This window comes from Ambystoma mexicanum (genome assembly GCF_040938575.1).
Source record: "Ambystoma mexicanum isolate Mex_15411 chromosome 12 unlocalized genomic scaffold, UKY_AmexF1_1 Mex_chr12_unloc.1, whole genome shotgun sequence".
Taxonomy (NCBI): domain Eukaryota; kingdom Metazoa; phylum Chordata; class Amphibia; order Caudata; family Ambystomatidae; genus Ambystoma; species Ambystoma mexicanum.
The window spans coordinates 12,737,921-12,750,118 of NW_027182322.1; the positions used below are offsets into that span (position 1 = coordinate 12,737,921).

Sequence of the window (12,198 nt, forward strand, 5' to 3'; positions counted from 1 at the left end):
AAGCTATTTATGGTATATTCTCTTTGTGTTTTTGTATTGTTAACCAATTGTATGGCTGCACTTTTTATCCAGTTCTTTTTTATTAAGGTATGGAATTGTTGTCCAAACGTATTCAGTTTGCAAGAAAATACAGTAATACCCTATTCTCCGAATTTATCCCTAAAGGAACAAAGGTGTAGTTCAAGGTTGCACCCAGAAGTGTGATTCTTCTACAGACATTTTATTTTTCAGAAAACAATTATTCTTTCTTGTATCCCAGAAGGCTTGATAATATGATGTGAAGTAAACACTGGATTGACAAAACTTCGATCACCCCTTAATGTACGCAAGTTGATTTTCATCTGGCTCTGTGGCGCAATGGATAGCGCGTTGGACTTCTAAGTGAATTGGCAAAGTCATTCAAAGGTTGTGGGCTCGAATCCCACCAGAGTCGCATTTTTTACTTTCTAATTCAAACAAGGAACATTATGCATGTGAGGAATGTTTATTTTTGGCCGATGCTTTAATCTTAGTATTTGACCCAAGTTGAACCTATGTATCTAATACAGCATGCAACTGAATCAAAAGCAGTCTGCCTTCCATTGCAACAGGAACATATTGCTCATAAGCAATACAACATCACTGCCAGAAACTTGGCACTTTTCTAATGTATCCTTCCTTCAGAAACATTGTCTTTATAATAGCTGTAAATGAGATAGACCAAAACACGACACCCTACACTCAGACATTTGTTTCTAGCGACATATAAAGTAAAATCTTCTTTCAAAGCTATTTATGGTATATTCTCTTTGTGTTTTTGTATTGTTAACCAATTGTATGGCTGCACTTTTTATCCAGTTCTTTTTTATTAAGGTATGGAATTGTTGTCCAAACGTATTCAGTTTGCAAGAAAATACAGTAATACCCTATTCTCCGAATGTATCCCTAAAGGAACAACGGTGTAGTTCAAGGTTTCACCCAGAAGTGTGATTCTTCTACAGACATTTTATGTTTCAGAAAACAATTATTCTTTCTTGTATCCCAGAAGGCTTGATAATATGATGTGAAGTAAACACTGGATTGACAAAACTTCGATCATCCCTTAATGTACGCAAGTTGATTTTCATCTGGCTCTGTGGCGCAATGGATAGCGCGTTGGACTTCTAAGTGAATTGGCAAAGTCATTCAAAGGTTGTGGGTTCGAATCCCACCAGAGTCGTATTTTTTACTTTCTTATTCAAACAAGGAACATTATGCATGTGAGGAATGTTTATTTTTGGCCGATGCTTTAATCTTAGTATTTGACCCAAGTTGAACCAATGTATCTAATACAGCATGCAACTGAATCAAAAGCAGTCTGCCTTCCATTGCAACAGGAACATATTGCTCATAAGGAATACAACATCACTGCCAAAAACTTTGCACTTTCCTAATGTATCCTTCCTTCAGAAACATTGTCTTTATAATAGCTGTAAATGAGATAGACCAAAAACACGACACCCTACACTCAGACATTTATTTCTAGCGACATATAAAGTAAAATCTTCTTTCAAAGCTATTTATGGTATATTCTCTTTGTGTTTTTGTATTGTTAACCAATTGTATGGCTGCACTTTTTATCCAGTTCTTTTTTATTAAGGTATGGAATTGTTGTCCAAACGTATTCAGTTTGCAAGAAAATACAGTAATACCCTATTCTCCGAATTTATCCCTAAAGGAACAAAGGTGTAGTTCAAGGTTGCACCCAGAAGTGTGATTCTTCTACAGACATTTTATTTTTCAGAAAACAATTATTCTTTCTTGTATCCCAGAAGGCTTGATAATATGATGTGAAGTAAACACTGGATTGACAAAACTTCGATCACCCCTTAATGTACGCAAGTTGATTTTCATCTGGCTCTGTGGCGCAATGGATAGCGCGTTGGACTTCTAAGTGAATTGGCAAAGTCATTCAAAGGTTGTGGGCTCGAATCCCACCAGAGTCGCATTTTTTACTTTCTAATTCAAACAAGGAACATTATGCATGTGAGGAATGTTTATTTTTGGCCGATGCTTTAATCTTAGTATTTGACCCAAGTTGAACCTATGTATCTAATACAGCATGCAACTGAATCAAAAGCAGTCTGCCTTCCATTGCAACAGGAACATATTGCTCATAAGCAATACAACATCACTGCCAGAAACTTGGCACTTTTCTAATGTATCCTTCCTTCAGAAACATTGTCTTTATAATAGCTGTAAATGAGATAGACCAAAACACGACACCCTACACTCAGACATTTGTTTCTAGCGACATATAAAGTAAAATCTTCTTTCAAAGCTATTTATGGTATATTCTCTTTGTGTTTTTGTATTGTTAACCAATTGTATGGCTGCACTTTTTATCCAGTTCTTTTTTATTAAGGTATGGAATTGTTGTCCAAACGTATTCAGTTTGCAAGAAAATACAGTAATACCCTATTCTCCGAATTTATCCCTAAAGGAACAAAGGTGTAGTTCAAGGTTTCACCCAGAAGTGTGATTCTTCTACAGACATTTTATGTTTCAGAAAACAATTATTCTTTCTTGTATCCCAGAAGGCTTGATAATATGATGTGAAGTAAACACTGGATTGACAAAACCTCGATCATCCCCTGATGTACGCAAGTTGATTGTCATCTGGCTCTGTGGCGCAATGGATAGCGCGTTGGACTTCTAAGTGAATTGGCAAAGTCATTCAAAGGTTGTGGGTTCGAATCCCACCAGAGTTGCATTTTTTACTTTCTTTTTCAAACAAGGAACATTATGCATGTGAGGAATGTTTATTTTTGGCCGATGCTTTAATCTTAGTATTTGACCCAAGTTGAACCAATGTATCTAATACAGCATGCAACTGAATCAAAAGCAGTCTGCCTTCCATTGCAACAGGAACATATTGCTCATAAGGAATACAACATCACTGCCAAAAACTTTGCACTTTCCTAATGTATCCTTCCTTCAGAAACATTGTCTTTATAATAGCTGTAAATGAGATAGACCAAAAACACGACACCCTACACTCAGACATTTGTTTCTAGCGACATATAAAGTAAAATCTTCTTTCAAAGCTATTTATGGTATATTCTCTTTGTGTTTTTGTATTGTTAACCAATTGTATGGCTGCACTTTTTATCCAGTTCTTTTTTATTAAGGTATGGAATTGTTGTCCAAACGTATTCAGTTTGCAAGAAAATACAGTAATACCCTATTCTCCGAATTTATCCCTAAAGGAACAAAGGTGTAGTTCAAGGTTGCACCCAGAAGTGTGATTCTTCTACAGACATTTTATTTTTCAGAAAACAATTATTCTTTCTTGTATCCCAGAAGGCTTGATAATATGATGTGAAGTAAACACTGGATTGACAAAACTTCGATCACCCCTTAATGTACGCAAGTTGATTTTCATCTGGCTCTGTGGCGCAATGGATAGCGCATTGGACTTCTAAGTGAATTGGCAAAGTCATTCAAAGGTTATGGACTCGAATCCCACCAGAGTCGCATTTTTTACTTTCTAATTCAAACAAGGAACATTATGCATGTGAGGAATGTTTATTTTTGGCCGATGCTTTAATCTTAGTATTTGACCCAAGTTGAACCTATGTATCTAATACAGCATGCAACTGAATCAAAAGCAGTCTGCCTTCCATTGCAACAGGAACATATTGCTCATAAGCAATACAACATCACTGCCAGAAACTTGGCACTTTTCTAATGTATCCTTCCTTCAGAAACATTGTCTTTATAATAGCTGTAAATGAGATAGACCAAAACACGACACCCTACGCTCAGACATTTGTTTCTAGCGACATATAAAGTAAAATCTTCTTTCAAAGCTATTTATGGTATATTCTCTTTGTGTTTTTGTATTGTTAACCAATTGCATGTCTGCACTTTTTATCCAGTTCTTTTTTATTAAGGTATGGAATTGTTGTCCAAACCAATTCACTTGGCAAGAAAATACTGTAATACCCTATTCTCCGAATTTATCCCTAAAGGAACAAAGGTGTAGTTCAAGGTTTCACCCAGAAGTGTGATTCTTCTACAGACATTTTATGTTTCGGAAAACAATTATTCTTTCTTGTATCCCAGAAGGCTTGATAATATGATGTGAAGTAAACACTGGATTGACAAAACGTCGATCATCCCTTACTGTACGCAAGTGGATTTTTATCTCCCTCTGTGGCGCAATGGATAGCGCGTTGGACTTCTAAGTGAATTTGCAAAGTCATTCAAAGGTTGTGGTTTTGAATCCCACCAGAGTCGCATTTTTTACTTTCTTATTCAAACAAGGAACATTATGCATGTGAGGAATGTCTATTTTTGGCCGATGCTTTAATCTTAGTATTTTTCCCAAGTTGAACCTATGTATCTAATACAGCATGCAACTGAATCAAAAGCAGTCTGCCTTCCATTGCAACAGGAACATATTGCTCATAAGCAATACAGCATCACTGCCAGAAACTTTGCACTTTCCTAATGTATCCTTCCTTCAGAAACATTGTCTTTATAATAGCTGTAAATGAGATAGACCAAAAACACGACACCCTACACTCAGACATTTGTTTCTAGCGACATATAAAGTAAAATCTTCTTTCAAAGCTATTTATGGTATATTCTCTTTGTGTTTTTGTATTGTTAACCAATTGTATGGCTGCACTTTTTATCCAGTTCTTTTTTATTAAGGTATGGAATTGCTGTCCAAACGTATTCAGTTTGCAAGAAAATACAGTAATACCCTATTCTCCGAATTTATCCCTAAAGGAACAAAGGTGTAGTTCAAGGTTGCACCCAGAAGTGTGATTCTTCTACAGACATTTTATTTTTCAGAAAACAATTATTCTTTCTTGTATCCCAGAAGGCTTGATAATATGATGTGAAGTAAACACTGGATTGACAAAACTTCGATCACCCCTTAATGTACGCAAGTTGATTTTCATCTGGCTCTGTGGCGCAATGGATAGCGCGTTGGACTTCTAAGTGAATTGGCAAAGTCATTCAAAGGTTGTGGGCTCGAATCCCACCAGAGTTGCATTTTTTACTTTCTAATTCAAACAAGGAACATTATGCATGTGAGGAATGTTTATTTTTGGCCGATGCTTTAATCTTAGTATTTGACCCAAGTTGAACCTATGTATCTAATACAGCATGCAACTGAATCAAAAGCAGTCTGCCTTCCATTGCAACAGGAACATATTGCTCATAAGCAATACAACATCACTGCCAGAAACTTGGCACTTTTCTAATGTATCCTTCCTTCAGAAACATTGTCTTTATAATAGCTGTAAATGAGATAGACCAAAACACGACACCCTACACTCAGACATTTGTTTCTAGCGACATATAAAGTAAAATCTTCTTTCAAAGCTATTTATGGTATATTCTCTTTGTGTTTTTGTATTGTTAACCAATTGTATGGCTGCACTTTTTATCCAGTTCTTTTTTATTAAGGTATGGAATTGTTGTCCAAACGTATTCAGTTTGCAAGAAAATACAGTAATACCCTATTCTCCGAATTTATCCCTAAAGGAACAAAGGTGTAGTTCAAGGTTTCACCCAGAAGTGTGATTCTTCTACAGACATTTTATGTTTCAGAAAACAATTATTCTTTCTTGTATCCCAGAAGGCTTGATAATATGATGTGAAGTAAACACTGGATTGACAAAACCTCGATCATCCCCTGATGTACGCAAGTTGATTGTCATCTGGCTCTGTGGCGCAATGGATAGCGCGTTGGACTTCTAAGTGAATTGGCAAAGTCATTCAAAGGTTGTGGGTTCGAATCCCACCAGAGTCGCATTTTTTACTTTCTTTTTCAAACAAGGAACATTATGCATGTGAGGAATGTTTATTTTTGGCCGATGCTTTAATCTTAGTATTTGACCCAAGTTGAACCTATGTATCTAATACAGCATGCAACTGAATCAAAAGCAGTCTGCCTTCCATTGCAACAGGAACATATTGCTCATAAGCAATACAACATCACTGCCAGAAACTTTGCACTTTCCTAATGTATCCTTCCTTCAGAAACATTGTCTTTATAATAGCTGTAAATGAGATAGACCAAAAACACGACACCCTACACTCAGACATTTGTTTCTAGCGACATATAAAGTAAAATCTTCTTTCAAAGCTATTTATGGTATATTCTCTTTGTGTTTTTGTATTGTTAACCAATTGTATGGCTGCACTTTTTATCCAGTTCTTTTTTATTAAGGTATGGAATTGTTGTCCAAACGTATTCAGTTTGCAAGAAAATACAGTAATACCCTATTCTCCGAATTTATCCCTAAAGGAACAAAGGTGTAGTTCAAGGTTTCACCCAGAAGTGTGATTCTTCTACAGACATTTTATTTTTCAGAAAACAATTATTCTTTCTTGTATCCCAGAAGGCTTGATAATATGATGTGAAGTAAACACTGGATTGACAAAACTTCGATCACCCCTTAATGTACGCAAGTTGATTTTCATCTGGCTCTGTGGCGCAATGGATAGCGCGTTGGACTTCTAAGTGAATTGGCAAAGTCATTCAAAGGTTGTGGGCTCGAATCCCACCAGAGTCGCATTTTTTACTTTCTAATTCAAACAAGGAACATTATGCATGTGAGGAATGTTTATTTTTGGCCGATGCTTTAATCTTAGTATTTGACCCAAGTTGAACCTATGTATCTAATACAGCATGCAACTGAATCAAAAGCAGTCTGCCTTCCATTGCAACAGGAACATATTGCTCATAAGCAATACAACATCACTGCCAGAAACTTGGCACTTTTCTAATGTATCCTTCCTTCAGAAACATTGTCTTTATAATAGCTGTAAATGAGATAGACCAAAACACGACACCCTACACTCAGACATTTGTTTCTAGCGACATATAAAGTAAAATCTTCTTTCAAAGCTATTTATGGTATATTCTCTTTGTATTTTTGTATTGTTAACCAATTGTATGGCTGCACTTTTTATCCAGTTCTTTTTTATTAAGGTATGGAATTGTTGTCCAAACGTATTCAGTTTGCAAGAAAATACAGTAATACCCTATTCTCCGAATTTATCCCTAAAGGAACAAAGGTGTAATTCAAGGTTTCACCCAGAAGTGTGATTCTTCTACAGACATTTTATGTTTCAGAAAACAATTATTCTTTCTTGTATCCCAGAAGGCTTGATAATATGATGTGAAGTAAACACTGGATTGACAAAACTTCGATCATCCCTTAATGTACGCAAGTTGATTTTCATCTGGCTCTGTGGCGCAATGGATAGCGCGTTGGACTTCTAAGTGAATTGGCAAAGTCATTCAAAGGTTGTGGGTTCGAATCCCACCAGAGTCGTATTTTTTACTTTCTTATTCAAACAAGGAACATTATGCATGTGAGGAATGTTTATTTTTGGCCGATGCTTTAATCTTAGTATTTGACCCAAGTTGAACCAATGTATCTAATACAGCATGCAACTGAATCAAAAGCAGTCTGCCTTCCATTGCAACAGGAACATATTGCTCATAAGGAATACAACATCACTGCCAAAAACTTTGCACTTTCCTAATGTATCCTTCCTTCAGAAACATTGTCTTTATAATAGCTGTAAATGAGATAGACCAAAAACACGACACCCTACACTCAGACATTTGTTTCTAGCGACATATAAAGTAAAATCTTCTTTCAAAGCTATTTATGGTATATTCTCTTTGTGTTTTTGTATTGTTAACCAATTGTATGGCTGCACTTTTTATCCAGTTCTTTTTTATTAAGGTATGGAATTGTTGTCCAAACGTATTCAGTTTGCAAGAAAATACAGTAATACCCTATTCTCCGAATTTATCCCTAAAGGAACAAAGGTGTAGTTCAAGGTTGCACCCAGAAGTGTGATTCTTCTACAGACATTTTATTTTTCAGAAAACAATTATTCTTTCTTGTATCCCAGAAGGCTTGATAATATGATGTGAAGTAAACACTGGATTGACAAAACTTCGATCACCCCTTAATGTACGCAAGTTGATTTTCATCTGGCTCTGTGGCGCAATGGATAGCGCGTTGGACTTCTAAGTGAATTGGCAAAATCATTCAAAGGTTGTGGGCTCGAATCCCACCAGAGTCTCATTTTTTACTTTCTAATTCAAACAAGGAACATTATGCATGTGAGGAATGTTTATTTTTGGCCGATGCTTTAATCTTAGTATTTGACCCAAGTTGAACCTATGTATCTAATACAGCATGCAACTGAATCAAAAGCAGTCTGCCTTCCATTGCAACAGGAACATATTGCTCATAAGCAATACAACATCACTGCCAGAAACTTGGCACTTTTCTAATGTATCCTTCCTTCAGAAACATTGTCTTTATAATAGCTGTAAATGAGATAGACCAAAACACGACACCCTACACTCAGACATTTGTTTCTAGCGACATATAAAGTAAAATCTTCTTTCAAAGCTATTTATGGTATATTCTCTTTGTGTTTTTGTATTGTTAACCAATTGTATGGCTGCACTTTTTATCCAGTTCTTTTTTATTAAGGTATGGAATTGTTGTCCAAACGTATTCAGTTTGCAAGAAAATACAGTAATACCCTATTCTCCGAATTTATCCCTAAAGGAACAAAGGTGTAGTTCAAGGTTTCACCCAGAAGTGTGATTCTTCTACAGACATTTTATGTTTCAGAAAACAATTATTCTTTCTTGTATCCCAGAAGGCTTGATAATATGATGTGAAGTAAACACTGGATTGACAAAACTTCGATCATCCCTTAATGTACGCAAGTTGATTTTCATCTGGCTCTGTGGCGCAATGGATAGCGCGTTGGACTTCTAAGTGAATTGGCAAAGTCATTCAAAGGTTGTGGGTTCGAATCCCACCAGAGTCGTATTTTTTACTTTCTTATTCAAACAAGGAACATTATGCATGTGAGGAATGTTTATTTTTGGCCGATGCTTTAATCTTAGTATTTGACCCAAGTTGAACCAATGTATCTAATACAGCATGCAACTGAATCAAAAGCAGTCTGCCTTCCATTGCAACAGGAACATATTGCTCATAAGGAATACAACATCACTGCCAAAAACTTTGCACTTTCCTAATGTATCCTTCCTTCAGAAACTCAGAAACATTGTCTTTATAATAGCTGTAAATGAGATAGACCAAAAACACGACACCCTACACTCAGACATTTGTTTCTAGCGACATATAAAGTAAAATCTTCTTTCAAAGCTATTTATGGTATATTCTCTTTGTGTTTTTGTATTGTTAACCAATTGTATGGCTGCACTTTTTATCCAGTTCTTTTTTATTAAGGTATGGAATTGTTGTCCAAACGTATTCAGTTTGCAAGAAAATACAGTAATACCCTATTCTCCGAATTTATCCCTAAAGGAACAAAGGTATAGTTCAAGGTTGCACCCAGAAGTGTGATTCTTCTACAGACATTTTATTTTTCAGAAAACAATTATTCTTTCTTGTATCCCAGAAGGCTTGATAATATGATGTGAAGTAAACACTGGATTGACAAAACTTCGATCACCCCTTAATGTACGCAAGTTGATTTTCATCTGGCTCTGTGGCGCAATGGATAGCGCGTTGGACATCTAAGTGAATTGGCAAAGTCATTCAAAGGTTATGGACTCGAATCCCACCAGAGTCGCATTTTTTACTTTCTAATTCAAACAAGGAACATTATGCATGTGAGGAATGTTTATTTTTGGCCGATGCTTTAATCTTAGTATTTGACCCAAGTTGAACCTATGTATCTAATACAGCATGCAACTGAATCAAAAGCAGTCTGCCTTCCATTGCAACAGGAACATATTGCTCATAAGCAATACAACATCACTGCCAGAAACTTGGCACTTTTCTAATGTATCCTTCCTTCAGAAACATTGTCTTTATAATAGCTGTAAATGAGATAGACCAAAACACGACACCCTACGCTCAGACATTTGTTTCTAGCGACATATAAAGTAAAATCTTCTTTCAAAGCTATTTATGGTATATTCTCTTTGTGTTTTTGTATTGTTAACCAATTGCATGTCTGCACTTTTTATCCAGTTCTTTTTTATTAAGGTATGGAATTGTTGTCCAAACCAATTCACTTGGCAAGAAAATACTGTAATACCCTATTCTCCGAATTTATCCCTAAAGGAACAAAGGTGTAGTTCAAGGTTTCACCCAGAAGTGTGATTCTTCTACAGACATTTTATGTTTCGGAAAACAATTATTCTTTCTTGTATCCCAGAAGGCTTGATAATATGATGTGAAGTAAACACTGGATTGACAAAACGTCGATCATCCCTTACTGTACGCAAGTGGATTTTTATCTCCCTCTGTGGCGCAATGGATAGCGCGTTGGACTTCTAAGTGAATTTGCAAAGTCATTCAAAGGTTGTGGTTTTGAATCCCACCAGAGTCGCATTTTTTACTTTCTTATTCAAACAAGGAACATTATGCATGTGAGGAATGTCTATTTTTGGCCGATGCTTTAATCTTAGTATTTTTCCCAAGTTGAACCTATGTATCTAATACAGCATGCAACTGAATCAAAAGCAGTCTGCCTTCCATTGCAACAGGAACATATTGCTCATAAGCAATACAGCATCACTGCCAGAAACTTTGCACTTTCCTAATGTATCCTTCCTTCAGAAACATTGTCTTTATAATAGCTGTAAATGAGATAGACCAAAACACGACACCCTACGCTCAGACATTTGTTTCTAGCGACATATAAAGTAAAATCTTCTTTCAAAGCTATTTATGGTATATTCTCTTTGTGTTTTTGTATTGTTAACCAATTGTATGTCTGCACTTTTTATCCAGTTCTTTTTTATTAAGGTATGGAATTGTTGTCCAAACCAATTCACTTGGCAAGAAAATACTGTAATACCCTATTCTCCGAATTTATCCCTAAAGGAACAAAGGTGTAGTTCAAGGTTTCACCCAGAAGTGTGATTCTTCTACAGACATTTTATGTTTCCGAAAACAATTATTCTTTCTTGTATCCCAGAAGGCTTGATAATATGATGTGAAGTAAACACCGGATTGACAAAACTTCGATCATCCCTTAATGTACGCAAGTTGATGTGCATCTGGCTTTGTGGCGCAATGGATAGCGCGTTGGACTTCTAAGTGAATTGGCAAAGTCATTCAAAGGTTGTGGGTTCGAATGCCACCAGAGTCGCATTTTTTACTTTCTTATTCAAACAAGGAACATTATGCATGTGAGGAATGTTTATTTTTGGCCGATGCTTTAATCTTAGTATTTGACCCAAGTTGAACCAATGTATCTAATACAGCATGCAACTGAATCAAAAGCAGTCTGCCTTCCATTGCAACAGGAACATATTGCTCATAAGCAATACAACATCACTGCCAGAAACTTTGCACTTTCCTAATGTATCCTTCCTTCAGAAACATTGTCTTTATAATAGCTGTAAATGAGATAGACCAAAAACACGACACCCTACACTCAGACATTTGTTTCTAGCGACATATAAAGTAAAATCTTCTTTCAAAGCTATTTATGGTATATTCTCTTTGTGTTTTTGTATTGTTAACCAATTGTATGGCTGCACTTTTTATCCAGTTCTTTTTTATTAAGGTATGGAATTGTTGTCCAAACGTATTCAGTTTGCAAGAAAATACAGTAATACCCTATTCTCCGAATTTATCCCTAAAGGAACAAAGGTGTAGTTCAAGGTTGCACCCAGAAGTGTGATTCTTCTACAGACATTTTATTTTTCAGAAAACAATTATTCTTTCTTGTATCCCAGAAGGCTTGATAATATGATGTGAAGTAAACACTGGATTGACAAAACTTCGATCACCCCTTAATGTACGCAAGTTGATTTTCATCTGGCTCTGTGGCGCAATGGATAGCGCGTTGGACTTCTAAGTGAATTGGCAAAGTCATTCAAAGGTTGTGGGCTCGAATCCGACCAGAGTCGCATTTTTTACTTTCTAATTCAAACAAGGAACATTATGCATGTGAGGAATGTTTATTTTTGGCCGATGCTTTAATCTTAGTATTAGACCCAAGTTGAACCTATGTATCTAATACAGCATGCAACTGAATCAAAAGCAGTCTGCCTTCCATTGCAACAGGAACATATTGCTCATAAGCAATACAACATCACTGCCAGAAATTTTGCACTTTCCTAATGTATCCTTCCTTCAGAAACATTGTCTTTATAATAGCTGTAAATGAGATAGACCAAAAACA

The 12,198-nt window shown here is 36.0% G+C and overlaps 5 non-coding genes across 5 annotated transcripts; all 5 read left to right on the forward strand.

Annotated features, from left to right (window-relative positions):
* The first annotated feature begins 1,108 nt into the window (after positions 1 to 1,108).
* Positions 1,109 to 1,198, forward strand: TRNAR-UCU (transfer RNA arginine (anticodon UCU)). The gene is given in 2 exon segments: positions 1,109 to 1,145; positions 1,163 to 1,198. It is a non-coding gene; the product is annotated as a tRNA-Arg (tRNA).
* Positions 1,199 to 2,639: 1,441 nt separating this feature from the next.
* On the forward strand, positions 2,640 to 2,729 carry TRNAR-UCU (transfer RNA arginine (anticodon UCU)). The gene is given in 2 exon segments: positions 2,640 to 2,676; positions 2,694 to 2,729. It is a non-coding gene; the product is annotated as a tRNA-Arg (tRNA).
* Positions 2,730 to 5,701: 2,972 nt separating this feature from the next.
* TRNAR-UCU (transfer RNA arginine (anticodon UCU)) lies at positions 5,702 to 5,791 on the forward strand. Its single transcript is given in 2 exon segments — positions 5,702 to 5,738; positions 5,756 to 5,791. It is a non-coding gene; the product is annotated as a tRNA-Arg (tRNA).
* A 1,441-nt stretch (positions 5,792 to 7,232) lies between these two features.
* Positions 7,233 to 7,322, forward strand: TRNAR-UCU (transfer RNA arginine (anticodon UCU)). Its single transcript is given in 2 exon segments — positions 7,233 to 7,269; positions 7,287 to 7,322. It is a non-coding gene; the product is annotated as a tRNA-Arg (tRNA).
* Positions 7,323 to 8,763: 1,441 nt separating this feature from the next.
* On the forward strand, positions 8,764 to 8,853 carry TRNAR-UCU (transfer RNA arginine (anticodon UCU)). Its single transcript is given in 2 exon segments — positions 8,764 to 8,800; positions 8,818 to 8,853. It is a non-coding gene; the product is annotated as a tRNA-Arg (tRNA).
* The last annotated feature ends 3,345 nt before the right edge of the window (positions 8,854 to 12,198 follow it).